Raw genomic sequence first — 27,500 nt, 5'->3', positions numbered from 1 at the left:
TCATACTTTGCACCGATTCCTTTTTAAAATGCACACAGAAGGAGTTGTAATGACATGCTGCAGTACCTCAATCAGCCTTCAACGAGAGGGGGCAGCACTGAGCTAGTCAACGAGAGGGGGCGGCACTGAGCTAGTCAACGAGAGGGGGCAGCACTGAGCTAGTCAACTAGAGGGGGCAGCACTGAGCTAGTCAACTAGAGGGGGCGGCACTGAGCTAGTCAACTAGAGGGGGCGGCACTGAGCTAGTCAACGAGAGGGGGCGGCACTGAGCTAGTCAACGAGAGGGCGGCACTGAGCTAGTCAACGAGAGGGGGCGGCACTGAGCTAGTCAACGAGAGGGGCAGCACTGAGCTAGTCAACGAGAGGGGGCAGCACTGAGCTAGTCAACTAGAGGGGGCAGCACTGAGCTAGTCAACGAGAGGGGGCAGCACTGAGCTAGTCAACTAGAGGGGGCAGCACTGAGCTAGTCAACTAGAGGGGGCAGCACTGAGCTAGTCAACGAGAGGGGGCAGCACTGAGCTAGTCAACTAGAGGGGCAGCACTGAGCTGGTCAACGAGAGGGGGCAGCACTGACCTAGTCAACGAGAGGGGCAGCACTGAGCTAGTCAACTAGAGGGGCAGCACTGAGCTAGTCAACGAGAGGGGGCAGCACTGAGCTAGTCAACGAGAGGGGGCAGCACTGAGCTAGTCAACGAGAGGGGGCAGCACTGAGCTAGTCAGCGAGAGGGGCAGCACCGAGCTAGTCAACGAGAGGGGGCAGCACCGAGCTAGTCAACTAGAGGGGGCAGCACTGAGCTAGTCAACGAGAGGGGGCAGCACTGAGCTAGTCAACGAGAGGGGGCAGCACTGAGCTAGTCAACGAGAGGGGGCAGCACTGAGCTAGTCAACGAGAGGGGGCAGCACTGAGCTAGTCAACGAGAGGGGGCAGCACTGAGCTAGTCAACGAGGGGGCAGCACCGAGCTAGTCAACTGGAGGGGGCAGCACTGAGCTAGTCAACGAGAGGGGGGCAGCACTGAGCTAGTCAACGAGAGGGGGCAGCACTGAGCTAGTCAACGAGAGGGGCAGCACTGAGCTAGTCAACGAGAGGGGGCAGCACTGAGCTGGTCAGCGAGAGGGGGCAGCACTGAGCTGGTCAACGAGAGGGGGCAGCACTGAGCTAGTCAACGAGAGGGGGCAGCACTGAGCTAGTCAACGAGAGGGGGCAGCACTGAGCTAGTCAACGAGAGGGGGCAGCACTGAGCTAGTCAACGAGAGGGGGCAGCACTGAGCTAGTCAACGAGAGGGAGGGGGCAGCACTGAGCTAGTCCGCAGCGTCACACCTGGTCTGATGCCCCACCTGGTCTGATGCCCCACCTGGTCTGAGGACCCACCTGGTCTGAGGACCCACCTGGTCTGATGACCCACCTGGTCTGAGGACACACCTGGTCTGTTGACCCACCTGGTCTGATGCCGCACCTGGTCTGATGCCCTACCTGGTCATCCCACCTGGTCTGTTGACCCACCTGGTCATCCCACCTGGTCTGATGACCCACCTGGTCTGTTGACCCACCTGGTCTAATGACCCACCTGGTCTAATGACACACCTGGTCTGAGGACCCACCTGGTCTGATGGTAGAGTCTCGTCCAAACAGGTGTAGTCTTCGTCTCCCCAGACAGAAGTGTTCTATAATATGAGGACCCACCTGGTCTGATGACCCACCTGGTCTGAGGACCCACCTGACCCACCTGGTCATCTGCCCCACCTGGTCTGATGACCCACCTGGTCTGATGACCCACCTGGTCATCCCACCTGGTCTGATGACCCACCTGGTCTGATCTCCCACCTGGTCTGATGACCCACCTGGTCTGATGGTAGAGTCTCGTCCAAACAGGTGTAGTCTTCGTCTCCCCAGACAGAAGTGTTCTATAATATGAGGACCCACCTGGTCTGAGGACCCACCTGGTCTGATGACCCACTGGTCTGTTGACCCACCTGGTCTGATGTCCCACCTGGTCTGTTGACCCACCTGGTCTGTTGTCCCACCTGGTCTGAGGACCCACCTGGTCTGAGGGGCCACCTGGTCTGTTGACCCACCTGGTCTGTTGACCCACCTGGTCTGAGGACCCACCTGGTCTGTTGTCCCACCTGGTCTGATGGTAGAGTCTCGTCCAAACAGGTGTAGTCTTCGTCTCCCCAGACAGAAGTGTTCTATAATATGAGGACCCACCTGGTCTGAGGACCCACCTGGTCTGAGGACCCACCTGGTCTAATGACCCACCTGGTCTGTTGACCCACCTGGTCTGAGGACCCACCTGGTCTGATGACCCACCTGGTCTGTTGACCCACCTGGTCTGATGTCCCACCTGGTCTGTTGACCCACCTGGTCTGTTGACCCACCTGCTCTGAGGACCCACCTGGTCTGAGGAGCCACCTGGTCTGAGGAGCCACCTGGTCTGTTGACCCACCTGGTCTGAGGACCCACCTGGTCTGTTGACCCACCTGGTCTGAGGACCCACCTGGTCTGAGGACCCACCTGGTCTGTTGTCCCACCTGGTCTGATGGTAGAGTCTCGTCCAAACAGGTGTAGTCTTCGTCTCCCCAGACAGAAGTGTTCTATAATATGAGGACCCACCTGGTCTGAGGACCCACCTGGTCTAATGACCCACCTGGTCTGTTGACCCACCTGGTCTGAGGACCCACCTGGTCTGTTGACCCACCTGGTCTGAGGACCCACCTGGTCTGTTGGTAGAGTCTCGTCCAAACAGGTGTAGTCTTCGTCTACCCAGACAGAAGTGTTCTATAATATGAGGACCCACCTGGTCTGAGGACCCACCTGGTCTGAGGACCCACCTGGTCTGATGGTAGAGTCTCGTCCAAACCGGTGTAGTCTTCGTCTACCCAGACAGAAGTGTTCTATAATATGAGGACCCACCTGGTCTGAGGACCCACCTGGTCTGATGGTAGAGTCTCGTCCAAACAGGTGTAGTCTTAGTCTCCCCAGACAGAAGTGTTCTATAATATGAGGACCCACCTGGTCTGATGACCCACCTGGTCTGAGGACCCACCTGGTCTGATGGTAGAGTCTCGTCCAAACAGGTGTAGTCTTCGTCTCCCCAGACAGAAATGTTCTATAATATGAGGACCCACCTGGTCTGAGGACCCACCTGGTCTGAGGACCCACCTGGTCTGATGGTAGAGTCTCGTCCAAACAGGTGTAGTCTTCGTCTCCCCAGACAGAAGTGTTCTATAATATGAGGACCCACCTGGTCTGAGGACCCACCTGGTCTGATGGTAGAGTCTCGTCCAAACAGGTGTAGTCTTCGTCTCCCCAGACAGAAGTGTTCTATAATATGAGGACCCACCTGGTCTGATGACCCACCTGGTCTGTTGTCCCACCTGGTCTGAGGACCCACCTGGTCTGATGGTAGAGTCTCGTCCAAACAGGTGTAGTCTTCGTCTACCCAGACAGAAGTGTTCTATAATATGAGGACCCACCTGGTCTGAGGACCCACCTGGTCTGATGCCCCACCTGGTCTGATGCCCCACCTGGTCTGAGGACCCACCTGGTCTGAGGACCCACCTGGTCTGAGGACCCACCTGGTCTGATGGTAGAGTCTCGTCCAAACAGGTGTAGTCTTCGTCTCCCCAGACAGAAGTGTTCTATAATATGAGGACCCACCTGGTCTGATGGTAGAGTCTCGTCCAAACAGGTGTAGTCTTCGTCTCCCCAGACAGAAGTGTTCTATAATATGAGGACCCACCTGGTCTGATGCCCCACCTGGTCTGAGGACCCACCTGGTCTGAGGACCCACCTGGTCTGAGGACCCACCTGGTCTGATGGTAGAGTCTCGTCCAAACAGGTGTAGTCTTCGTCTCCCCAGACAGAAGTGTTCTATGATATGAAATATCTCCACTGGTTTCTCCACGTTCCCGATCTCAGGCTCCTCGGTAATAATCAGGTCGATGTCCACGTTGGCGTGGATGAAATCTCCATCTGTAGACCGCCGGACTGTTCCTTTAATACCCATTAGACAGTGTTCCTAGAGAGGGGGAGGGGAGAGGAGAGAGGGAGGGAGGAAAGAGGAGAGGGGGGAGAGAGGGGGAGAGGGAGGAGAGAGGGGGAGAGGAGAGGGGGAGGGGAGGAGGAGAGAGAGGGAGAGGGAGGAGGGGAGAGGGAGGAGGAGAGAGAGGGGGGGGAGGGGGAGGGAGGGGAGGAGAGGGGAAGAGAGAGGGGGAGGGCGGAGAGGGGGAGGGAGAGAGGAAGGAAAGGAGAGAGAGAGAGGGGGGAGGGAGGGGGAGGAGAGAGGGAGGGTGGAAAGAGGAGAGGGGGAGGGAGGGGAGAGAGAGGAGAGAGGGGGAGGGAGGGGGGAGAGAGGAAGGAAAGGAGAGGAGAGGGGGAGGGAGGGGAGAGAGAGGAGAGGAGAGGGGAGAGGGGGAGGGAGGAGGAGAGAGAGGAGGAGGAGAGGGAGGGGGAGAAATCATGGTACATTTTTGTAAATTGTGTATGAGACTGTGTGTGTGTGTTGGTGTCGCTGGTGTGTGTTACCTTGGTTCTCTGAAACACAGCTTTAGGGTCGAGGGTTTTGGTCTTTCCAGGGTTGTTCTTGTTGGTTTTGATCCAACAGATATCCTCACAACGCCTGAAACCCCACTTTCTCAGACACTGTGGTGGAGGGAGGGAGGGGAGGAGGGAGGGAGGAGGGAGAGGGGGAGAGGAGGGAGGAGGGAGAGGGGGAGAGGAGGGAGGGGGAGAGGGGGAGAGGGGGAGGAGGGAGAGGGAGAGGGGGAGAGGAGGGAGGAGGGAGGAGGGAGAGGGGGAGAGGAGGGAGGAGGGAGGAGGGAGAGGAGGGAGGAGGGAGAGAGGGAGAGGGGGAGAGGAGGGAGGAGGGAGAGGGGGAGAGGAGGGAGGAGGGAGGAGGGAGAGGAGGGAGGAGGGAGAGAGGGAGAGGGGGAGAGGAGGGAGGGGAGGGAGGAGGGAGAGGAGGGGGAGGAGGGAGAGGGGGAGAGGGAGGGAGGAGGGAGAGGGGGAGGAGAGAGGAGGGAGAGGGGGAAGGAGGGAGGAGGGAGGGAGAGAGGGAGAGGGGGAGGGAGGGAGGAGGGGAGACGGGGGAGGAGGGAGGAGGGAGAGGGGGAAGGAGGGAGGAGGGAGAGAGGGAGAGGGGGAGGAGGGAGGAGGGAGAGGAGGGAGGAGGGAGAGGGGGGAGGAGGGAGAGGGGGGAGAGGAGGGAGGAGGGGGAGACGGGGGAGGAGGGAGGAGGGAGAGAGGGGAGATGATTAGATCAGAACCCTGTCGGTTAAGGAAGAATAAGAATTAATACCAGCTGAATAACAGGTGTGTATGTTTGTGTACAAAACATTAAGAACACCTGTTGTTCTCCCCAGGTCTCTCTCTCTGTGTATAATACCATTCTCCCCAGGTCCAGTCCCTCTCTCTGTGTATAATACCATTCTCCCCAGGTCCAGTCCCTCTCTCTGTGTATAATACCATTCTCCCCAGGTCCCTCTCTCTGTGTATAATACCATTCTCCCCAGGTCCCTCTCTCTGTGTATAATACCATTCTCCCCAGGTCCAGTCCCTCTCTCTGTGTATAATACCATTCTCCCCAGGTCCCTCTCTCTGTGTATAATACCATTCTCCCCAGGTCCCTCTCTCTGTGTATAATACCATTCTCCCCAGGTCCCTCTCTCTGTGTATAATACCATTCTCCCCAGGTCCCTCTCTCTGTGTATAATACCATTCTCTCCAGGTCTCTCTCTCTGTGTATAATACCATTCTCCCCAGGTCCCTCTCTCTGTGTATAATACCATTCTCCCCAGGTCCAGTCCCTCTCTCTGTGTATAATACCATTCTCCCCAGGTCCAGTCCCTCTCTCTGTGTATAATACCATTCTCCCCAGGTCCAGTCCCTCTCTCTGTGTATAATACCAGTCTCCCCAGGTCCCTCTCTCTGTGTATAATACCATTCTCCCCAGGTCCAGTCCCTCTCTCTGTGTATAATACCATTCTCCCCAGGTCCCTCTCTCTGTGTATAATACCATTCTCCCCAGGTCCCTCTCTCTGTGTATAATACCATTCTCCCCAGTCCCTCTCTCTGTGTATAATACCATTCTCCCCAGGTCCAGTCCCTCTCTCTGTGTATAATACCATTCTCCCCAGGTCCCTCTCTCTGTGTATAATACCATTCTCCCCAGGTCCAGTCCCTCTCTCTGTGTATAATACCATTCTCCCCAGGTCCAGTCCCTCTCTCTGTGTATAATACCATTCTCCCCAGGTCCAGTCCCTCTCTCTGTGTATAATACCATTCTCCCCAGGTCCCTCTCTCTGTGTATAATACCATTCTCCCCAGGTCCAGTCCCTCTCTCTGTGTATAATACCATTCTCCCTAGGTCCAGTCCCTCTCTCTGTGTATAATACCATTCTCCTCAGGTCCCTCTCTCTGTGTATAATACCATTCTCCCCAGGTCCCTCTCTCTGTGTATAATACCATTCTCCCCAGGTCCAGGTCCCTCTCTCTGTGTATAATACCATTCTCCCCAGGTCCCTCTCTCTGTGTATAATACCATTCTCCCCAGGTCTCTCTCTCTGTGTATAATACCATTCTCCCCAGGTCCAGTCCCTCTCTCTGTGTATAATACCATTCTCCCCAGGTCCCTCTCTCTGTGTATAATACCATTCTCCCCAGGTCCTTCTCTCTGTGTATAATACCATTCTCCCCAGGTCCCTCTCTCTGTGTATAATACCATTCTCCCCAGGTCCCTCTCTCTGTGTATAATACCATTCTCCCCAGGTCCCTCTCTCTGTGTATAATACCATTCTCCCCAGGTCCCTCTCTCTGTGTATAATACCATTCTCCCCAGGTCCAGTCCCTCTCTCTGTGTATAATACCATTCTCCCCAGGTCTAGTCCCTCTCTCTGTGTATAATACCATTCTCCCCAGGTCCCTCTCTCTGTGTATAATACCATTCTCCCCAGGTCCCTCTCTCTGTGTATAATACCATTCTCCCCAGGTCCCTCTCTCTGTGTATAATACCATTCTCCCCAGGTCCCCCTCTCTGTGTATAATACCATTCTCCCCAGGTCCAGTCCCTCTCTCTGTGTATAATACCATTCTCCCCAGGTCCCTCTCTCTGTGTATAATACCATTCTCCCCAGGTCCAGTCCCTCTCTCTGTGTATAATACCATTCTCCCCAGGTCCAGTCCCTCTCTCTGTGTATAATACCATTCTCCCCAGGTCCCTCTCTCTGTGTATAATACCATTCTCCCCAGGTCCCTCTCTCTGTGTATAATACCATTCTCCCCAGGTCCCTCTCTCTGTGTATAATACCATTCTCCCCAGGTCCCTCTCTCTGTGTATAATACCATTCTCCCCAGGTCCTCTCTCTGTGTATAATACCATTCTCCCCAGGTCCCTCTCTCTGTGTATAATACCATTCTCCCCAGGTCCAGTCCCTCTCTCTGTGTATAATACCATTCTCCCCAGGTCCCTCTCTCTGTGTATAATACCATTCTCTCCCCTCTCTGTGTATAATACCATTCTCCCCAGGTCCCTCTCTGTGTATAATACCATTCTCCCCAGGTCCCTCTCTCTGTGTATAATACCATTCTCCCCAGGTCCCCATAATACCATTCTCCCCAGGTCCCTCTCTCTGTGTATAATACCATTCTCCCCAGGTCCCTCTCTCTGTGTATAATACCATTCTCCCCAGGTCCCTCTCTCTGTGTATAATACCATTCTCCCCAGGTCCCTCTCTCTGTGTATAATACCATTCTCCCAGGTCCCTCTCTCTGTGTATAATACCATTCTCCCCAGGTCCCTCTCTCTGTGTATAATACCATTCTCCCCAGGTCCCTCTCTCTGTGTATAATACCATTCTCCCCAGGTCTCTCTCTCTGTGTATAATACCATTCTCCCCAGGTCCCTCTCTCTGTGTATAATACCATTCTCCCCAGGTCCCTCTCTCTGTGTATAATACCATTCTCCCCAGGTCCCTCTCTCTGTGTATAATACCATTCTCCCCAGGTCCCTCTCTCTGTATAATCTTCTCCCCAGGTCCCTCTCTCTGTGTATAATACCATTCTCCCCAGTCCCTCTCTCTGTGTATAATACCATTCTCCCCAGGTCCAGTCCCTCTCTCTGTGTATAATACCATTCTCCCAGGTCCCTCTCTCTGTGTATAATACCATTCTCCCCAGGTCCCTCTCTCTGTGTATAATACCATTCTCCCCAGGTCCAGTCCCTCTCTCTGTGTATAATACCATTCTCCCCAGGTCCAGTCCCTCTCTCTGTGTATAATACCATTCTCCCCAGGTCCAGTCCCTCTCTCTGTGTATAATCCCTCTCTCTGTGTACCATTCTCCCCAGGTCCCTCTCTCTGTGTATAATACCATTCTCCCCAGGTCCCTCTCTCTGTGTATAATACCATTCTCCCAGGTCCAGTCCCTCTCTCTGTGTATAATACCATTCTCCCCAGGTCCAGTCCTCTCTCTGTGTATAATACCATTCTCCCCAGGTCCAGTCCCCCCAGTCTCTCTGTGTATAATACCATTCTCCCCAGGTCCAGTCCCTCTCTCTGTGTATAATACCATTCTCCCCCAGTCCTCTGTGTATAATACCATTCTCCCCAGGTCCCTCTCTCTGTGTATAATACCATTCTCCCCAGGTCCAGGTCTCTCTCTGTGTATAATACCATTCTCCCCAGGTCCCCTCTCTCTGTGTATAATACCATTCTCCCCAGGTCCCCTCTCTGTGTTTAATACCATTCTCCCCAGGTCCCTCTCTCTGTGTATAATACCATTCTCCCCAGGTCCCTCTCTCTGTGTATTCTCCCCAATACTCATTCTCTCCCCAGGTCCCTCTCTCTGTGTATAATACCATTCTCCCCAGGTCCCTCTCTCTGTGTATAATACCATTCTCCCCAGGTCCCTCTCTCTGTGTATAATACCATTCTCCCCAGGTCCAGTCCCTCTCTCTGTGTATAATACCATTCTCCCCAGGTCCCTCTCTGTGTATAATACCATTCTCCCCAGGTCCCTCTCTCTGTGTATAATACCATTCTCCCCAGGTCCCCCTCTCTCTGTGTATAATACCATTCTCCCCAGGTCCAGTCCCTCTCTGTGTATAATACCATTCTCCCCAGGTCCAGTCTCTCTCTGTGTATAATACCATTCTCCCCAGGTCCCTCTCTCTGTGTATAATACCATTCTCCCCAGGTCCCTCTCTCTGTGTATAATACCATTCTCCCCAGGTCCCTCTCTCTGTGTATAATACCATTCTCCCCAGGTCCCTCTCTCTGTGTATACCATTCTCCCCACCATTCTCCCCAGGTCCCTCTCTCTGTGTATAATACCATTCTCCCCAGGTCCCTCTCTCTGTGTATAATACCATTCTCCCCAGGTCCCTCTCTCTGTGTATAATACCATTCTCCCCAGGTCCCTCTCTCTGTGTATAATACCATTCTCCCCAGGTCCCTCTCTCTGTGTCCATTCTCCCCAGGTCCCTCTGTGTATAATACCATTCTCCCAAGGTCCCTCTCTCTGTGTATAATACCATTCTCCCCAGGTCCAGTCCCTCTCTCTGTGTATAATACCATTCTCCCCAGGTCCCTCTCTCTGTGTATAATACCATTCTCCCCAGGTCCAGTCCCTCTCCTGATCCACACCAGAGAAAGACAAAGGAACGCAGGGCTGATATCTCCTCTATCTCCAGCTTCATTATCTAGAGGGAGAGAAGAAGAGGGAGAGAGGAGGGGGAGAGAAAGGGGAGGAGAGAAGGGGGAGAGAAGAGGAGAGAGAGAGGAGAGAGAGGAGGGGGAGAGAAGAGGGGGAAGAGAGAGAAGGAGGAGAGAAGAGGGAGAGAGAGGAGAGGGAGAGAAGGGGGAGGAGAGAAGGGGGAGAGAAGAGGAGAGAGGAGAGAAGAGGGGGAGGGGAGAGAGAGGAGGGGGAGAGAAGGGGAGGAGAGAAGGGAGAGAAGAGGAGAGAGAGGAGGGGGAGAAGAGGGGAAGAGAGAGAAGGAGGAGAGAAGAGGGAGAGAGAGAGAGGGAGAGAAGGGGAGGAGAGAAGAGGGAGAGAAGAGGAGAGAGGAGAGAAGGGGGAGGAGAGAAGGGGAGAGAAGAGGAGAGAGGGAGAGAAGGGGAGGAGAGAAGAAGGAGAGAAGAGGAGAGAGGAGAGAGAAGGGGAGGAGAGAAGAGGGAGAGAAGAGGAGAGAGGAGAGAAGAGGGGGAGGGAGAGAGAGGAGAGAGAGGGAGGGGAGAGAAGAGGGGGAAGAGAGAGAGGAGAGAAGGGGAGGAGAGAAGAGGGAGAGAAGAGGAGAGAGGAGAGAAGAGGGGGAGGGAGAGAGAGGAGAGAGAGGAGAGAGAAGAGAAATCAACAGAAAGCTTTATTTATTAAACATAACATTCTATTCTATTAAATATAAATAAATATAATAATTAATATAAATATTAAACATCTATTAAATATCTTCATTATTATAAATTCCCCCCAGTAACTCACTCTCTGTAGTACCCCCCCCCAGTAACTCACTCTCTGTAGTACTTCAGTAACTCACTCTCTGTAGTACCCCCCAGTAACTCACTCTCTGTAGTACCCCCCCAGTAACTCACTCTCTGTAGTACTTCCCAGTAACTCACTCTCTGTAGTACCCCCAGTAACTCACTCTCTGTAGTACCCCCCAGTAACTCACTCTCTGTAGTACTTTCCCCCAGTAACTCACTCTCTGTAGTACCAGTAACTCACTCAGTAGTACCCCCCAGTAACTCACTCTCTGTAGTACCCCCCCCCCCCCCAGTAACTCACTCTCTGTAGTACCCCCAGTAACTCACCTCTGTAGTACCCAGTAACTCACTCTCTGTAGTACCCCCAGTAACTCACTCTCTGTAGTACTTCAGTAACTCACTCTCTGTAGTACCCCCCCAGTAACTCACTCTCTATAGTACCCCCCCCCCCAGTAACTCACTCTCTGTAGTACCCCCCCCCCCAACTCACTCTCTGTAGTACCCCCCCCAGTAACTCACTCTCTGTAGTACCCCCCCCTCACTCTCTGTAGTACTTCTCAGTAACTCACTCTCTGTAGTACCCCCCCAGTAACTCACTCTCTGTAGTACCCCCCTGTAACTCACTCCTGTAGTACTTCAGTAACTCACTCTCTGTAGTACTTCTCAGTAACTCACTCTCTGTAGTACTCCCAGTAACTCACTCTCTGTAGTACTCCAGTAACTCACCCCCTGTAGTAATTTCAGTAACTCACTCTCTGTAGTACCCCCAGTAACTCACTTTCTGTAGTACCAGTAACTCACTCTCTGTAGTACCCCCCCAGTAACTCCAGTACTTCCAGTAACTCACTCTCTGTAGTACCCCCAGTAACTCACTCTCTGTAGTACTTCCAGTAACTCACTCTCTGTAGTACTTCCCCAGTAACTCACTCTCTGTAGTACCCCCCCCCCCAGTAACTCACTCTCTGTAGTACCCCCCAGTAACTCACTCTCTGTAGTACTTCCAGTAACTCACTCTCTGTAGTACCCCCAGTAACTCACTCTCTGTAGTACTTCCCCCAGTAACTCACTCTCTGTAGTACTTCAGTAACTCACTCTCTGTAGTACCCCCAGTAACTCACTCTCTGTAGTACCCCCAGTAACTCACTCTCTGTAGTACCCCAGTAACTCACTCTCTGTAGTACCCCCAGTAACTCACTCTCTGTAGTACCCCCCCAGTAACTCACTCTCTGTAGTACTTCAGTAACTCACTCTCTGTAGTACCCCCCCCAGTAACTCACTCTCTGTAGTACCCCCCAGTAACTCACTCTCTGTAGTACCCCCCCAGTAACTCACTCTCTGTAGTACCCCCCCCAGTAACTCACTCTCTGTAGTACTTCCCCCCAGTAACTCACTCTCTGTAGTACTTCAGTAACTCACTCTCTGTAGTACCCCCCCAGTAACTCACTCTCTGTAGTACCCCCAGTAACTCACTCTCTGTGTACTTCCCAGTAACTCACTCTCTGTAGTACCCCCCCCCCCCAGTAACTCACTCTCTGTAGTACCCCAGTAACTCACTCTCTGTAGTACTTCCCAGTAACTCACTCTCTGTAGTACCCCCCCAGTAACTCACTCTCTGTAGTACCCCCAGTAACTCACTCTCTGTAGTACCAGTTCCCCCCAGTAACTCACTCTCTGTAGTACCCCCCAGTAACTCACTCTCTGTAGTAGTAACTCACTCTCTGTAGTACCCCCCCCAGTAACTCACTCTCTGTAGTACCCCCCTCACTCTCTGTAGTACTCAGTAACTCTCTGTAGTACCCCCCAGTAACTCACTCTCTGTAGTACCAGTAACCCTCCTGTAGTACTTCAGTAACTCACTCTCTGTAGTACCCCCCAGTAACTCACTCGCCCCAGGTCCAGTACCCCCAGTAACTCACATCGCCCCAGGTCCAGTACCCCCCCCCAGTAACTCACATCGCCCCAGGTCCAGTACTTCAGTAACTCACATCGCCCCAGGTCCAGTACCCCCAGTAACTCACATCGCCCCAGGTCCAGTACCCCCCAGTAACTCACATCGCCCCAGGTCCAGTACTTCTCCCAGTAACTCACATCGCCCCAGGTCCAGTACCCCCCCAGTAACTCACATCGCCCCAGGTCCAGTACTTCCCAGTAACTCACATCGTCCCAGGTCCAGTACCCCCAGTAACTCACATCGCCCCAGGTCCAGTACTTCCCAGTAACTCACATCGCCCCAGGTCCAGTACTTCTCAGTAACTCACATCGCCCCAGGTCCAGTACCCCCAGTAACTCACATCGCCCCAGGTCCAGTACCCCCAGTAACTCACATCGCCCCAGGTCCAGTACTTCCCCCCAGTAACTCACATCGCCCCAGGTCCAGTACTTCCCAGTAACTCACATCGTCCCAGGTCCAGTACTTCCCCCAGTAACTCACATCGCCCCAGGTCCAGTACTTCAGTAACTCACATCGCCCCAGGTCCAGTACCCCCCCAGTAACTCACATCGCCCCAGGTCCAGTACCCCCAGTAACTCACATCGTCCCAGGTCCAGTACTTCCCAGTAACTCACATCGTCCCAGGTCCAGTACTTCCCCAGTAACTCACATCGCCCCAGGTCCAGTACTTCCCCAGTAACTCACATCGCCCCAGGTCCAGTACTTCTGTAACTCACATCCCCAGGTCCAGTACTTCTGTAACTCACATCGCCCCAGGTCCAGTACCCCCCAGTAACTCACATCGTCCCAGGTCCAGTACTTCCAGTAACTCACATCGCCCCAGGTCCAGTACTTCCCCCAGTAACTCACATCGCCCCAGGTCCAGTACTTCTCAGTAACTCACATCGCCCCAGGTCCAGTACTTCCCCCAGTAACTCACATCGCCCCAGGTCCAGTACTTCAGTAACTCACATCGCCCAGGTCCAGTACCCCCAGTAACTCACATCGCCCCAGGTCCAGTACCCCCCAGTAACTCACATCGCCCCAGTACCAGTAACTCACATCGCCCCAGTACTTCAGTAACTCACATCGCCCCAGTCCAGTACTCACATCGCCCCAGTACTTCCCCCCAGTAACTCACATCATCGCCCCAGTACCAGTAACTCACATCGCCCCAGTACCCAGTTACTCACATCGCCCCAGTACTCGCCCAGGTCCAGTAGTACTTCCCCCAGTAACTCATCGTCCCAGGTCCAGTACTTCCCCAGTAACTCACATCGCCCCAGGTCCAGTACTTCTCAGTAACTCACATCGCCCCAGGTCCAGTACTTCCCAGTAACTCACATCGCCCCAGGTCCAGTACTTCCCAGTAACTCACATCGTCCCAGGTCCAGTACTTTCCCAGTAACTCACATCGCCCCAGTACTTCAGCAACTCACCAGGTCCAGTACCCTACCCCCAGTAACTCACATCGCCCCAGGTCCAGTACTTCTCAGTAACTCACATCGCCCCAGGGCCAGTACTCCCCAGTAACTCACATCGCCCCAGGTCCAGTACTTCCCAGTAACTCACATCGCCCCAGGTCCAATACTTCCAGTAACTCACATCGCCCCAGGTCCAGTACCCCTCAGTAACTCACATCGCCCCAGTACTTCAGTAACTCATCGCCCCAGTACTTCAGTTACTCACATCGCCCCAGTACCCAGTAACTCACATCGCCCCAGTACTTCCCAGTAACTCACATCGCCCCAGGTCCAGTACCCCCCAGTTACTCACATCGCCCCAGTACTCCAGTTACTCATCGCCCCAGTACTTCTAACTCACATCGCCCCAGGTCCAGTACCCCTGTAACTCACATCGTCCCAGGTCCAGTACTCCCCCAGTAACTCACATCGCCCCAGGTCCAGTACTTCCCAGTAACTCACATCGCCCCAGGTCCAGTACTTCCAGTAACTCATCGCCGCAGGTCCAGTACTTCAGTAACTCACATCGCCCCAGGTCCAGTACCCCCAGTAACTCACATCGCCCCAGGTCCAGTACTTCCCAGTTACTCACATCGCCCCAGGTCCAGTACCCCCCAGTAACTCACATCGCCCCAGGTCCAGTACTTCCCAGTAACTCACATCGCCCCAGGTCCAGTACCCCCCCAGTAACTCACATCGCCCCAGGTCCAGTACTTCCCCAGTTACTCACATCGCCCCAGGTCCAGTACCTCCCCAGTTACTCACATCGTCCCAGGTCCAGTACCCCCAGTTACTCACATCGCTCCCAGGTCCAGTACTTCCAGTAACTCACATCGCCCCAGGTCCAGTACTTCCCAGTAACTCACATCGCCCCAGGTCCAGTACTTCTCAGTAACTCACATCGTCCCAGGTCCAGTACTTCCAGTTACTCACATCGCCCCAGGTCCAGTACTTCCCCAGTTACTCACATCATCCCAGGTCCAGTACCCCCCCCAGTTACTCACATCGTCCCAGGTCCAGTACTTCCCAGTAACTCACATCGCCCCAGGTCCAGTACTTCCCCAGTAACTCACATCGCCCCAGGTCCAGTACTTCCCAGTTACTCACATCGTCCCAGGTCCAGTACCCCCCCAGTTACTCACATCGCCCCAGGTCCAGTACCCCCAGTTACTCACATCGCCCCAGGTCCAGTACCCCCCAGTTACTCACATCGCCCCAGGTCCAGTACTTCCCCAGTTACTCACATCGCCCCAGGTCCAGTACTTCTCAGTTACTCACATCGCCCCAGGTCCAGTACCCCCCAGTTACTCACATCGCCCCAGGTCCAGTACCCCCAGTTACTCACATCGCCCCAGGTCCAGTACCCCCCAGTTACTCACATCGCCCCAGGTCCAGTACTCCAGTAACTCACATCGCCCCAGGTCCAGTACTTTCCAGTTACTCACATCGCCCCAGTACTTCCCCAGTTACTCACATCGCCCCAGGTCCAGTACCCCCCCCCCCAGTTACTCACATCGCCCCAGGTCCAGTACTTCCCAGTAACTCACATCGAATCCCCCAGTACCCCCAGTAACTCACATCGCCCCAGGTCCAGTGCCCCCAGTAACTCACATCGCCCCAGGTCCAGTACTTCCCAGTAACTCACATCGCCCCAGGTCCAGTACCCCCCAGTTACTCACATCGCCCCAGGTCCAGTACTTCCAGTAACTCACATCGCCCCAGGTCCAGTACTTCCCAGTTACTCACATCGCCCCAGTACTTCCCAGTAACTCACATCGCCCCAGTTCCAGTACCCCCCAGTTACTCACATCGCCCCAGGTCCAGTACCCCCAGTTACTCACATCGCCCCAGGTCCAGTACCCCCCAGTTACTCATCGTCCCAGGTCCAGTACCTCCCCAGTAACTCACATCGCCCCAGGTCCAGTACTTCTCAGTAACTCACATCGCCCCAGGTCCAGTACTTCTCAGTAACTCACATCGCCCCAGGTCCAGTACTTCCCAGTAACTCACATCGCCCAGGTCCAGTACTTCCCAGTAACTCACATCGCCCCAGTTCCAGTACCCCCAGTAACTCACATCGTCCCAGTTCCAGTACTTCCCAGTAACTCACATCGCCCCAGGTCCAGTACTTCCCAGTAACTCACATCGCCCCAGGTCCAGTACTTCCCAGTAACTCACATCGCCCCAGGTCCAGTACTTCTGTAACTCTCACATCGCCCCAGGTCCAGTACTTCCCAGTAACTCATCGCCCCAGGTCCAGTACTTCCCAGTAACTCACATCGCCCCAGGTCCAGTACTTCTCAGTAACTCACATCGCCCCAGGTCCAGTACCTCAGTAACTCACATCGCCCCAGGTCCAGTACCCTCCCCAGTAACTCACATCGCCCCAGGTCCAGTACTTCAGTAACTCATCGCCCCAGGTACCAGTAACTCACATCGCCCCAGTAACTTCAGTAACTCACATCGCCCCAGGTCCAGTACTTCTCCAGTAACTCACATCGCCCCAGGTCCAGTACTTCCCAGTAACTCACATCGCCCCAGGTCCAGTACTTCAGTAACTCACATCGCCCCAGGTCCAGTACTTCAGTAACTCACATCGCCCCAGGTCCAGTACTTCCAGTAACTCACATCGCCCCAGTACTTCCCAGTAACTCACATCGCCCCAGGTCCAGTACTTCTCAGTAACTCACATCGCCCCAGTACTCCAGTAACTCACATCGCCCCAGTACTTCAGTAACTCCCAGGTCCCAGTACCCCAGTAACTCACATCGCCCCAGGTCCAGTACTTCCCAGTAACTCACATCGCCCCAGGTCCAGTACTTCTCAGTAACTCACATCGCCCCAGTACTTCAGTACTCATCGCCCCAGTACTTCCCCAGTACATCGCCCCAGTACCCCCAGTAACTTCGCCCCAGTACTTCAGTAACTCACATCGCCCCAGTACTTCCCAGTTACTCACATCGTCCCAGGTCCAGTACTTCCCAGTTACTCACATCGCCCCAGGTCCAGTACCCCCCAGTTACTCACATCGCCCCAGGTCCAGTACTTCCCAGTTACTCACATCGCTCCCAGGTCCAGTACCCCAGTTACTCACATCGCCCCAGGTCCAGTACTTCCCAGTAACTCACATCGCCCCAGGTCCAGTACTTCAGTTACTCACATCGCCCCAGGTCCAGTACCCCAGTTACTCACATCGCCCCAGGTCCAGTACTTCCAGTAACTCACATCGCCCCAGGTCCAGTACCCCCAGTTACTCACATCGCCCCAGTACTCCAGTTACTCATCGCCCCAGGTCCAGTAAGTTACTCACATCGCCCCAGGTCCAGTACTTCCCCAGTAACTCACATCGCCCCAGTACTTCAGTAACTCACATCGCCCCAGGTCCAGTGCCCCCCAGTAACTCACATCGCCCCAGGTCCAGTACCCCCCAGTAACTCACATCGCCCCAGGTCCAGTACTTCCCCAGTTACTCACATCGCCCCAGGTCCAGTACCCCCCAGTAACTCACATCGTCCCAGGTCCAGTACTTCTCAGTTACTCAGTACTTCAGTAACTCACATCGCCCCAGTTCCAGTACTTCCCAGTTACTCACATCGGTCCCAGTACTTCCAGTTACTCACATCGCCCCAGGTCCAGTACTTCCCAGTTACTCACATCGCCCCAGGTCCAGTACCTCCCCAGTAACTCACATCGCCCCAGGTCCAGTACTTCAGTAACTCACATCGCCCCAGGTCCAGTACTCTCAGTAACTCACATCGTCCCAGGTCCAGTACTTCCAGTAACTCACATCGCCCCAGGTCCAGTACTTCCCCCAGTAACTCACATCGCCCCAGTTCCAGTACCCCCAGTAACTCACATCGTCCCAGGTCCAGTACTTCAGTAACTCACATCGCCCCAGGTCCAGTACTTCTCAGTAACTCACATCGCCCCAGGTCCAGTACTTCCAGTAACTCACATCGCCCCAGGTCCAGTACCCCCCAGTAACTCACATCGCCCCAGGTCCAGTACTTCCCAGTAACTCACATCGCCCCAGGTCCAGTACTTCCCAGTAACTCACATCGCCCCAGGTCCAGTACCCAGTAACTCACATCGCCCCAGGTCCAGTACTTCCAGTAACTCACATCGCCCCAGGTCCAGTACTTCCCCAGTAACTCACATCGCCCCAGGTCCAGTACCCCCCAGTAACTCACATCGCCCCAGTACTTCCCAGTAACTCACATCGCCCCAGTACTTCAGTAACTCACATCGCCCCAGGTCCAGTACTTCTCAGTAACTCACATCGCCCCAGGTCCAGTACCCCCCCAGTAACTCACATCGCCCCAGGTCCAGTACTTCCCAGTTACTCACATCGCCCCAGGTCCAGTACTTCCCAGTAACTCACATCGCCCCAGGTCCAGTACCCCCAGTAACTCACATCGCCCCAGTACCCCAGTAACTCACATCGCCCCAGGTCCAGTACTTCTCAGTAACTCACATCGCCCCAGTACCAGTACTTCACATCGTCCCAGTACTTCAAACTCACATCGCCCCAGTACCCAGTAACTCACATCGCCCCAGGTCCAGTACCCCCCAGTAACTCACATCGCCCCAGGTCCAGTACCCCTCAGTAACTCACATCCCCAGTACTCCCAGGTCCCCCAGTACTTCAGTAACTCATCGCCCCAGTACCCCCCCAGTAACTCACATCGCCCCAGTACTTCAGTAACTCCATCGCCCCAGTACTTCCCAGTAACTCACATCGCCCCAGGTAGTACTTCAGTAACTCATCGCCCCCAGTACTTCAGTAACTCACATCGCCCCAGGTCCAGTACTTCCAGTAACTCACATCGCCCCAGGTCCAGTACCCCAGTAACTCATCGTCCCAGGTCCAGTACTTCCCAGTAACTCACATCGCCCCAGGTCCAGTACTTCTGTAACTCACATCGCCCCAGGTCCAGTACTTCCCAGTAACTCACATCGCCCCAGGTCCAGTACTTCCCCCCCAGGTCCAGTACTTCTCACATCGCCCCAGGTCCAGTACCCCCAGTAACTCACATCGCCCCAGGTCCAGTACCCCAGTAACTCACATCGCCCCAGGTCCAGTACCCCAGTAACTCACATCGTCCCAGGTCCAGTACCCCCAGTAACTCACATCGTCCCAGGTCCAGTACTTCAGTAACTCATCGCCCCAGGTCCAGTACTTCCCAGTAACTCACATCGCCCCAGGTCCAGTACCCCCAGTAACTCACATCGCCCCAGGTCCAGTACCCCCAGTAACTCACACATCGCCCCAGGTCCAGTACCCCCAGTAACTCACATCGCCCCAGGTCCAGTACCCCCCCAGTTACTCACATCGCCCCAGGTCCAGTACCCCCCAGTAACTCACATCGCCCCAGGTCCAGTACCCCCAGTAACTCACATCGCCCCAGGTCCAGTACTTCCCCCAGTAACTCACATCGCCCCAGGTCCAGTACCCCCCCAGTAACTCACATCGTCCCAGGTCCAGTACCCCCAGTAACTCACATCGTCCCAGGTCCAGTACCCCCCCAGTAACTCACATCGCCCCAGGTCCAGTACCCCCAGTAACTCACATCGCCCCAGGTCCAGTACCCCCCAGTAACTCACATCGCCCCAGGTCCAGTACCCCCAGTAACTCACATCGTCCCCAGGTCCAGTACTCCCCAGTTACTCACATCGCCCCAGGTCCAGTACCCCCCCAGTAACTCACATCGCTCCCAGGTCCAGTACCCCCCAGTAACTCACATCGTCCCAGGTCCAGTACTTCCCCAGTAACTCACATCGTCCCAGGTCCAGTACCCCCCCCAGTAACTCACATCGTCCCAGGTCCAGTACCCCCCAGTAACTCACATCGCCCCAGGTCCAGTACCCCCCAGTTACTCACATCCCAGGTCCAGTACCAGTCCCAGGTCCAGTACCCCCAGTAACTCACATCGTCCCAGGTCCAGTACCCCCAGTAACTCACATCGCCCCAGGTCCAGTACCCCCCAGTAACTCACATCGTCCCAGGTCCAGTACCCCCCAGTAACTCACATCGTCCCAGGTCCAGTACCCCCAGTAACTCTCACATCGTCCCCAGGTCCAGTACCCCCCCAGTAACTCACATCGTCCCTAGGTCCAGTAACCCCCCAGTAACTCACATCGCCCAGGTCCAGTACCCCCCCCAGTAACTCACATCGTCCCAGGTCCAGTGCCTCCCCCAGTAACTCACATCGCCCCAGGTCCAGTGCCCCCCAGTAACTCACATCGTCCCAGGTCCAGTACCCCCCCCCCAGTTACTCACATCGCCCCAGGTCCAGTGCCCCCCCCAGTTACTCACATCGCCCCAGGTCCAGTGCCCCCCCAGTAACTCACATCGTCCCAGGTCCAGTACTCACCCCCCCAGTTACTCACATCGCCCCAGGTCCAGTGCCCCCCCCAGTTACTCACATCGCCCCAGGTCCAGTACTTCAGTTACTCACATCGTCCCAGGTCCAGTGCCCCCCAGTTACTCCATCGCCCCAGGTCCAGTGCCCCCAGTAACTCACATCGTCCCAGGTCCAGTACCCCCAGTTACTCACATCGTCCCAGGTCGTGCCCCCCAGTTACTCACATCGCCCCAGGTCCAGTACTTCCAGTTACTCACATCGCCCAGGTCCAGTGCCCCCAGTTACTCACATCGCCCCAGGTCCAGTGCCCCCCCCAGTTACTCACATCGTCCCAGGTCCAGTGCCCCCCAGTTACTCACATCGTCCCAGGTCCAGTACCCCCCCAGTTACTCACATTGTCCCAGGTCCAGTGCCCCCCCAGTTACTCACATCGCCCCAGGTCCAGTACTTCCCCAGTAACTCACATCGTCCCAGGTCCAGTACTCCCCAGTAACTCACATCGTCCCAGGTCCAGTACCCCCCAGTAACTCACATCGCCCCCAGGTCCAGTACTTCAGTAACTCACATCGCCCCAGGTCCAGTACCCCCCAGTAACTCACATCGCCCCAGGTCCAGTAAATCCCCAGGTCCAGTAACTCACATCGTCCCAGGTCCAGTACCCCCCAGTAACTCACATCGCCCCAGGTCCAGTGCCCCCCAGTTACTCACATCGCCCCAGGTCCAGTGCCCCCCAGTAACTCACATCGCCCCAGGTCCAGTACCCCCCAGTTACTCACATCGCCCCAGGTCCAGTGCCCCCCAGTTACTCACATCGCCCCAGGTCCAGTGCCCCCCAGTAACTCACATCGCCCCAGGTCCAGTACTTCCAGTTACTCACATCGTCCCAGGTCGTGCCCCCCCAGTTACTCACATCGCCCCAGGTCCAGTACCCCCCAGTTACTCACATCGCCCCAGGTCCAGTGCCCCCCCCAGTTACTCACATCGCCCCAGGTCCAGTGCCCCCCCCCCAGTACTCACATCGCCCCAGGTCCAGTGCCCCCCCCAGTTACTCACATCGCCCCAGGTCCAGTACCCCCCCAGTTACTCACATTGTCCCAGGTCCAGTGCCCCCCCCCCAGTTACTCACATCGTCCCAGGTCCAGTGCCCCCCAGTAACTCACATCGTCCCAGTTCCAGTAGTGTTCTGTGTGGGGTATTCCTGACTCTCTGTAGTACCCCCCCCCAGTAACTCACATCGTCCCAGGTCCAGTACCCCACCCCCCAGTAACTCACATCGTCCCAGTTCCAGTAGCGTTCTGTGTGGGGTATTCCTGACTCTCTGTAGTACTCCTCAAGCGGGGGCTCCAGCAGGATCACATCAAACTTAGTCTTCAGATCACGCAGGTCAAAGTGCTCTGGGTCGGCCTGCAGATACCTACATTAACACGCGAGTCATTTAGCAGACGGCTCCTATCCAGAGTCACTACAGTAGGGAGTCATTTAACAGACTCTCCTATCAGGGAGTCATTTAACAGACTCTCTTATCCAGAGTCACTACAGTAGGGAGTCATTTAACAGACTCTCCTATCAGGGAGTCATTTAACAGACTCTCTTATCAGGGAGTCATTTAGCAGACTCTCCTATCCAGAGTCACTACAGTAGGGAGTCATTTAGCAGACGGCTCCTATCCAGAGTCACTACAGTAGGGAGTCATTTAACATACTCTCTTATCCAGAGTCACTACAGTAGGGAGTCATTTAACAGACTCTCCTATCAGGGAGTCATTTAACAGACTCTCTTATCAGGGAGTCATTTAGCAGACGGCTCCTATCCAGAGCCACTACAGTAGGGAGTCATTTAACAGACTCTCCTATCAGGGAGTCATTTAACAGACTCTCTTATCAGGGAGTCATTTAGCAGACGGCTCCTATCCAGAGCCACTACAGTAGGGAGTCATTTAGCAGACGGCTCCTATCCAGAGTCACTACAGTAGGGAGTCATTTAACAGACGGCTCCTATCCAGAGTCACTACAGTAGGGAGTCATTTAGCAGACGGCTCCTATCCAGAGTCACTACAGTAGGGAGTCATTTAGCAGACTCTCCTATCCAGAGTCACTACAGTAGGGAGTCATTTAGCAGACGGCTCCTATCCAGAGCCACTACAGTAGGGAGTCATTTAGCAGACGGCTCCTATCCAGAGTCACTACAGTAGGGAGTCATTTAGCAGACGGCTCCTATCAGGGAGTCACTACAGTAGGGAGTCATTTAACAGACTCTCCTATCAGGGAGTCATTTAACAGACTCTCCTATCAGGGAGTCATTTAACAGACTCTCCTATCAGGGAGTCATTTAACAGACTCTCCTATCAGGGAGTCATTTAACAGACTCTCCTATCAGGGAGTCATTTAACAGACGGCTCCTATCAGGGAGTCATTTAACAGACTCTCCTATCAGGGAGTCATTTAACAGACTCTCCTATCAGGGAGTCATTTAACAGACGGCTCCTATCAGGGAGTCATTTAACAGACTCTCCTATCAGGGAGTCATTTAACAGACGGCTCCTATCAGGGAGTCATTTAACAGACGGCTCCTATCAGGGAGTCATTTAACAGACTCTCTTATCAGGGAGTCATTTAACAGACGGCTCCTATCAGGGAGTCATTTAACAGACTCTCCTATCAGGGAGTCATTTAACAGACGGCTCCTATCAGGGAGTCATTTAAAAGACTCTCCTATCAGGGAGTCATTTAACAGACTCTCCTATCAATGACTGGGACCTACATGGGGGGTTAAATGACTGGGACCTACATGGGTGGTTAAATGACTGGGACCTACACGGGGGTTAAATGACTGGGACCTACACGGGGGGGGTAAATTACTGGGACCTACATGGGGGTTAAATGACTGGGACCTACATGGGGGGGTAAAATGGCTGGGACCAACATGGGGGGGTAAATGACTGGGACCTAGATGGGGGGGTTAATGACTGGGACCTACATGGGGGTTAAATGACTGGGACCTACATGGGGGGTTAAATGACTGGGACCTACATGGGGGGGGTTAAATGACTGGGACCTACATGGGGGGGGTTAAATGACTGGGACCTACATGGGGGGGGGTTAAATGACTGGGACCTACATGGGGGGGGTGGGGGGTTAAATGACTGGGACCTACATGGGGGTGGGGGTTAAATGACTGGGACCTACATGGGGGTGGGGGTTAAATGACTGGGACCTACATGGGGGGGTTAAATGACTGCACCCTACATGGGGGGTGGGGGTTAAATGACTGGGACCTACATGGGGGGTGGGGGTTAAATGACTGGGACCTACATGGGGGGTGGGGGTTAAATGACTGGGACCTACATGGGAGGGGGGTTAAATGACTGGGACCTACATGGGAGGGGGGGGTAATTGACTGGGACCTACATGGGGGGGTTAAATGACTGGGACCTACATGGGGGGGTAATATGACTGGGACCTACATGGGGGGGGTAATATGACTGGGACCTACATGGGGGGTTAAATGACTGGGACCTACATGGGGGGGGTTAAATGACTGGGACCTACATGGGGGTTAAATGACTGGGACCTACATGGGGGCGTTAAATGACTGGGACCTACATGGGGGTTAAATGACTGGGACCTAGATGGGGGGTTAAATGACTGGGACCTAGATGGGGAGGGGGTAAATGACTGGGACCTAGATGGGGAGGGGTAAATGACTGGGACCTACATGGGGGTTAAATGACTGGGACCTACATGGGGGCGTTAAATGACTGGGACCTACATGGGGGGTTAAATGACTGGGACCTAGATGGGGGTTAAATGACTGGGACCTACATGGGGAGGGGGTAAATGACTGGGACCTAGATGGGGGGTTAAATGACTGGGACCTAGATGGGGGGTTAAATGACTGGGACAAAGATGGGGAGGTTAAATGACTGGGACCTACATGGGGGTTAAATGACTGGGACCTAGACGGGGGGTAAATGACTGGGACCTATATGGGGGTGGGGGGTAATTGACTGGTACCTAGATGGGGGTTAAATGACTGGGACCTAGATGGGGGTTAAATGACTGGGACCTAGATGGGGTTAAATGACTGGGACCTACATGTGGGGTTAAATGACTGGGACCTACATGGGGAGGGGGTAAATGACTGGGACCTAGATGGGGAGGGGTTAAATGACTGGGACCTAGATGGGGAGGGGTTAAATGACTGGGACCTACTTGTGGGGGGTTAAATGACTGGGACCTACATGGGGGTAAATGACTGGGACCTAGATGGGGGTTAAATGACTGGGACCTACATGGGGGGTTAAATGACTGGGACCTACATGGGGGTTAAATGACTGGGACCTACATGGGGGCTGAATGACTGGGACCTACATGGGGGTTAAATGACTGGGACCTACATGGGGGTTAAATGACTGGGACCTAGATGGGGGTAATTGACTGGGACCTACATGGGGGTTACATGACTGGGACCTAGATGGGGGTTAAATGACTGGGACCTAGATGGGGGTAAATGACTGGGACCTACATTGGGGTTAAATGACTGGGACCTAGATGGGGGGTGGGGGGAATTGACTGGGACCTAGATGGGGGGTTAAATGACTGGGACCTACATGGGGGTTAAATGACTGGGACCTAGATGGGGGTAAATAACTGGGACCTAGATGGGGAGGGGGTAAATGACTGGGACCTAGATGGGGAGGGGTAAATGACTGGGACCTACATGGGGGGTTAAATGACTGGGACCTAGATGGGGGGGTGATTGACTGGGACCTAGATGGGGGTTGAATGACTGGGACCTACATGGGGGGTAAATAACTGGGAAATAGATGGGGAGGGGTAAATGACTGGGACCTAGATGGGGAGGGGTAAATGACTGGCACCTACATGGGGGTTAAATGACTGGGACCTACATGGGGGTTAAATGACTGGGACCTACATGGGGGGTTAAATGACTGGGACCTACATGGGGGTTAAATGACTGGGACCAACATGGGGGGGGGGGGGTTAAATGACTGGTACCTACATGGGGGGTTAAATGACTGGGACCTACATGGGGGGGGCTTAAATGACTGGGACCTAGATGGGGGGGTTAAATGACTGGGACCTACATGGGAGGTAAATGACTGGAACATACATGGGGGTAAATGACTGGAACCTACATGGGGGGTGTAAATGACTGGGACCTACATGGGGGGGTAAATGACTGGGACCTACATGGGGGGGTAAATGACTGGGACCTACATGGGGGGGTGTTGGTGGTTGAGATCAGTTCATCCTTCAGTCTGATCAGCTCTCTGAGTTTAGGATACTCTTCAAACCGGTCTGCCAGACCTGAAACACACAGATTACACACAGATTACACACAGATTATACACACAGATTAAACACAGATTATACACACAGATTATACACAGATTATACACACAGATTACACACAGATTATACACACAGATTAAACACAGATTACACACACACAGATTACACACACACACACACAGATTACACACAGAGATTACACAGAGATTACACACACACACAGAAACAGATTACACACACAGATCACACAGATTATACACACAGATTACAGACACACGGGCAATTGATACAGACAGACAGACAGTTAACCAGAACATGACAGTAGTCATTATGGGGGTTCAGACTCTGTGATACAGACAGACAGACAGTCGACAACAGTGTTGACAGTAGTCATTATGGGGGTTCAGACTCTGGGTACCCTGATACAGACAGACAGACAGTTAACCTAGAACAACAGTGTTGACAGTAGTCATTATGGGGGTTCACACACAGACAGAGACAGACAGTTAACCTAGAACAACAGTGTTGACACAGTCACATGGGGACAGACTCTTAACAGACAGACAGTTAACCTAGAACAACAGTGTTGACAGTAGTCATTATGGGGGTTCAGACTCTGGGTACCCTGATACAGACAGACAGACAGTTAACCTAGAACAACAGTGTTGACAGTAGTCATTATGGGGGTTCAGACTCTGGGTACCCTGATACAGACAGACAGACAGTTAACCTAGAACAACAGTGTTGACAGTAGTCATTATGGGGGTTCAGACTCTGGGTACCCTGATACAGACAGACAGACAGACAGTTAACCTAGAACAACAGTGTTGACAGTAGTCATTATGGGGGTTCAGACTCTGGGTACCCTGATACAGACAGACAGACAGTTAACCTAGAACAACAGTGTTGACAGTAGTCATTATGGGGGTTCAGACTCTGGGTACCCTGATACAGACAGACAGACAGTTAACCTAGAACAACAGTGTTGACAGTAGTCATTATGGGGTTCAGACTCTGGGTACCCTGATACAGACAGACAGACAGTTAACCTAGAACAACAGTGTTGACAGTAGTCATTATGGGGTTCAGACTCTGGGTACCCTGATACAGACAGACAGACAGTTAACCTAGAACAACAGTGTTGACAGTAGTCATTATGGGGGTTCAGACTCTGGGTACCCTGATACAGACAGACAGACAGTTAACCTAGAACAACAGTGTTGACAGTAGTCATTATGGGGGTTCAGACTCTGGGTACCCTGATACAGACAGACAGACAGTTAACCTAGAACAACAGTGTTGACAGTAGTCATTATGGGGGTTCAGACTCTGGGTACCCTGATACAGACAGACAGACAGTTAACCTAGAACAACAGTGTTGACAGTAGTCATTATGGGGGTTCAGACTCTGGGTACCCTGATACAGACAGACAGACAGTTAACCTAGAACAACAGTGTTGACAGTAGTCATTATGGGGGTTCAGACTCTGGGTACCCTGATACAGACAGACAGACAGTTAACCTAGAACAACAGTGTTGACAGTAGTCATTATGGGGTTCAGACTCTGGGTACCCTGATACAGACAGACAGACAGTTAACCTAGAACAACAGTGTTGACAGTAGTCATTATGGGGGTTCAGACTCTGGGTACCCTGATACAGACAGACAGACAGTTAACCTAGAACAACAGTGTTGACAGTAGTCATTATGGGGGTTCAGACTCTGGGTACCCTGATACAGACAGACAGACAGTTAACCTATAACAACAGTGTTGACAGTAGTCATTATGGGGGTTCAGTAGTCATTATGGGGGTTCAGACTCTGGGTACCCTGATACAGACAGACAGACAGACAGTTAACCTAGAACAACAGTGTTGACAGTAGTCATTATGGGGGTTCAGACTCTGGGTACCCTGATACAGACAGACAGACAGTTAACCTAGAACAACAG

At 53.7% G+C, this 27,500-nt stretch overlaps 1 pseudogene; it reads right to left on the bottom strand.

Annotated features, from left to right (window-relative positions):
- The window catches only part of LOC135569189 (N6-adenosine-methyltransferase non-catalytic subunit-like), a 45,915-nt pseudogene that overhangs the window by 3,015 nt on the left and 15,400 nt on the right, over positions 1-27,500 (bottom strand).

This window comes from Oncorhynchus nerka, unplaced genomic scaffold, assembly GCF_034236695.1.
Source record: "Oncorhynchus nerka isolate Pitt River unplaced genomic scaffold, Oner_Uvic_2.0 unplaced_scaffold_1179, whole genome shotgun sequence".
Classification (NCBI taxonomy): Eukaryota; Metazoa; Chordata; class Actinopteri; order Salmoniformes; family Salmonidae; genus Oncorhynchus; species Oncorhynchus nerka.
The sequence above is the reverse complement of the archived record's forward strand: the minus strand, read 5'-3'. Positions and strand labels throughout refer to the sequence as shown.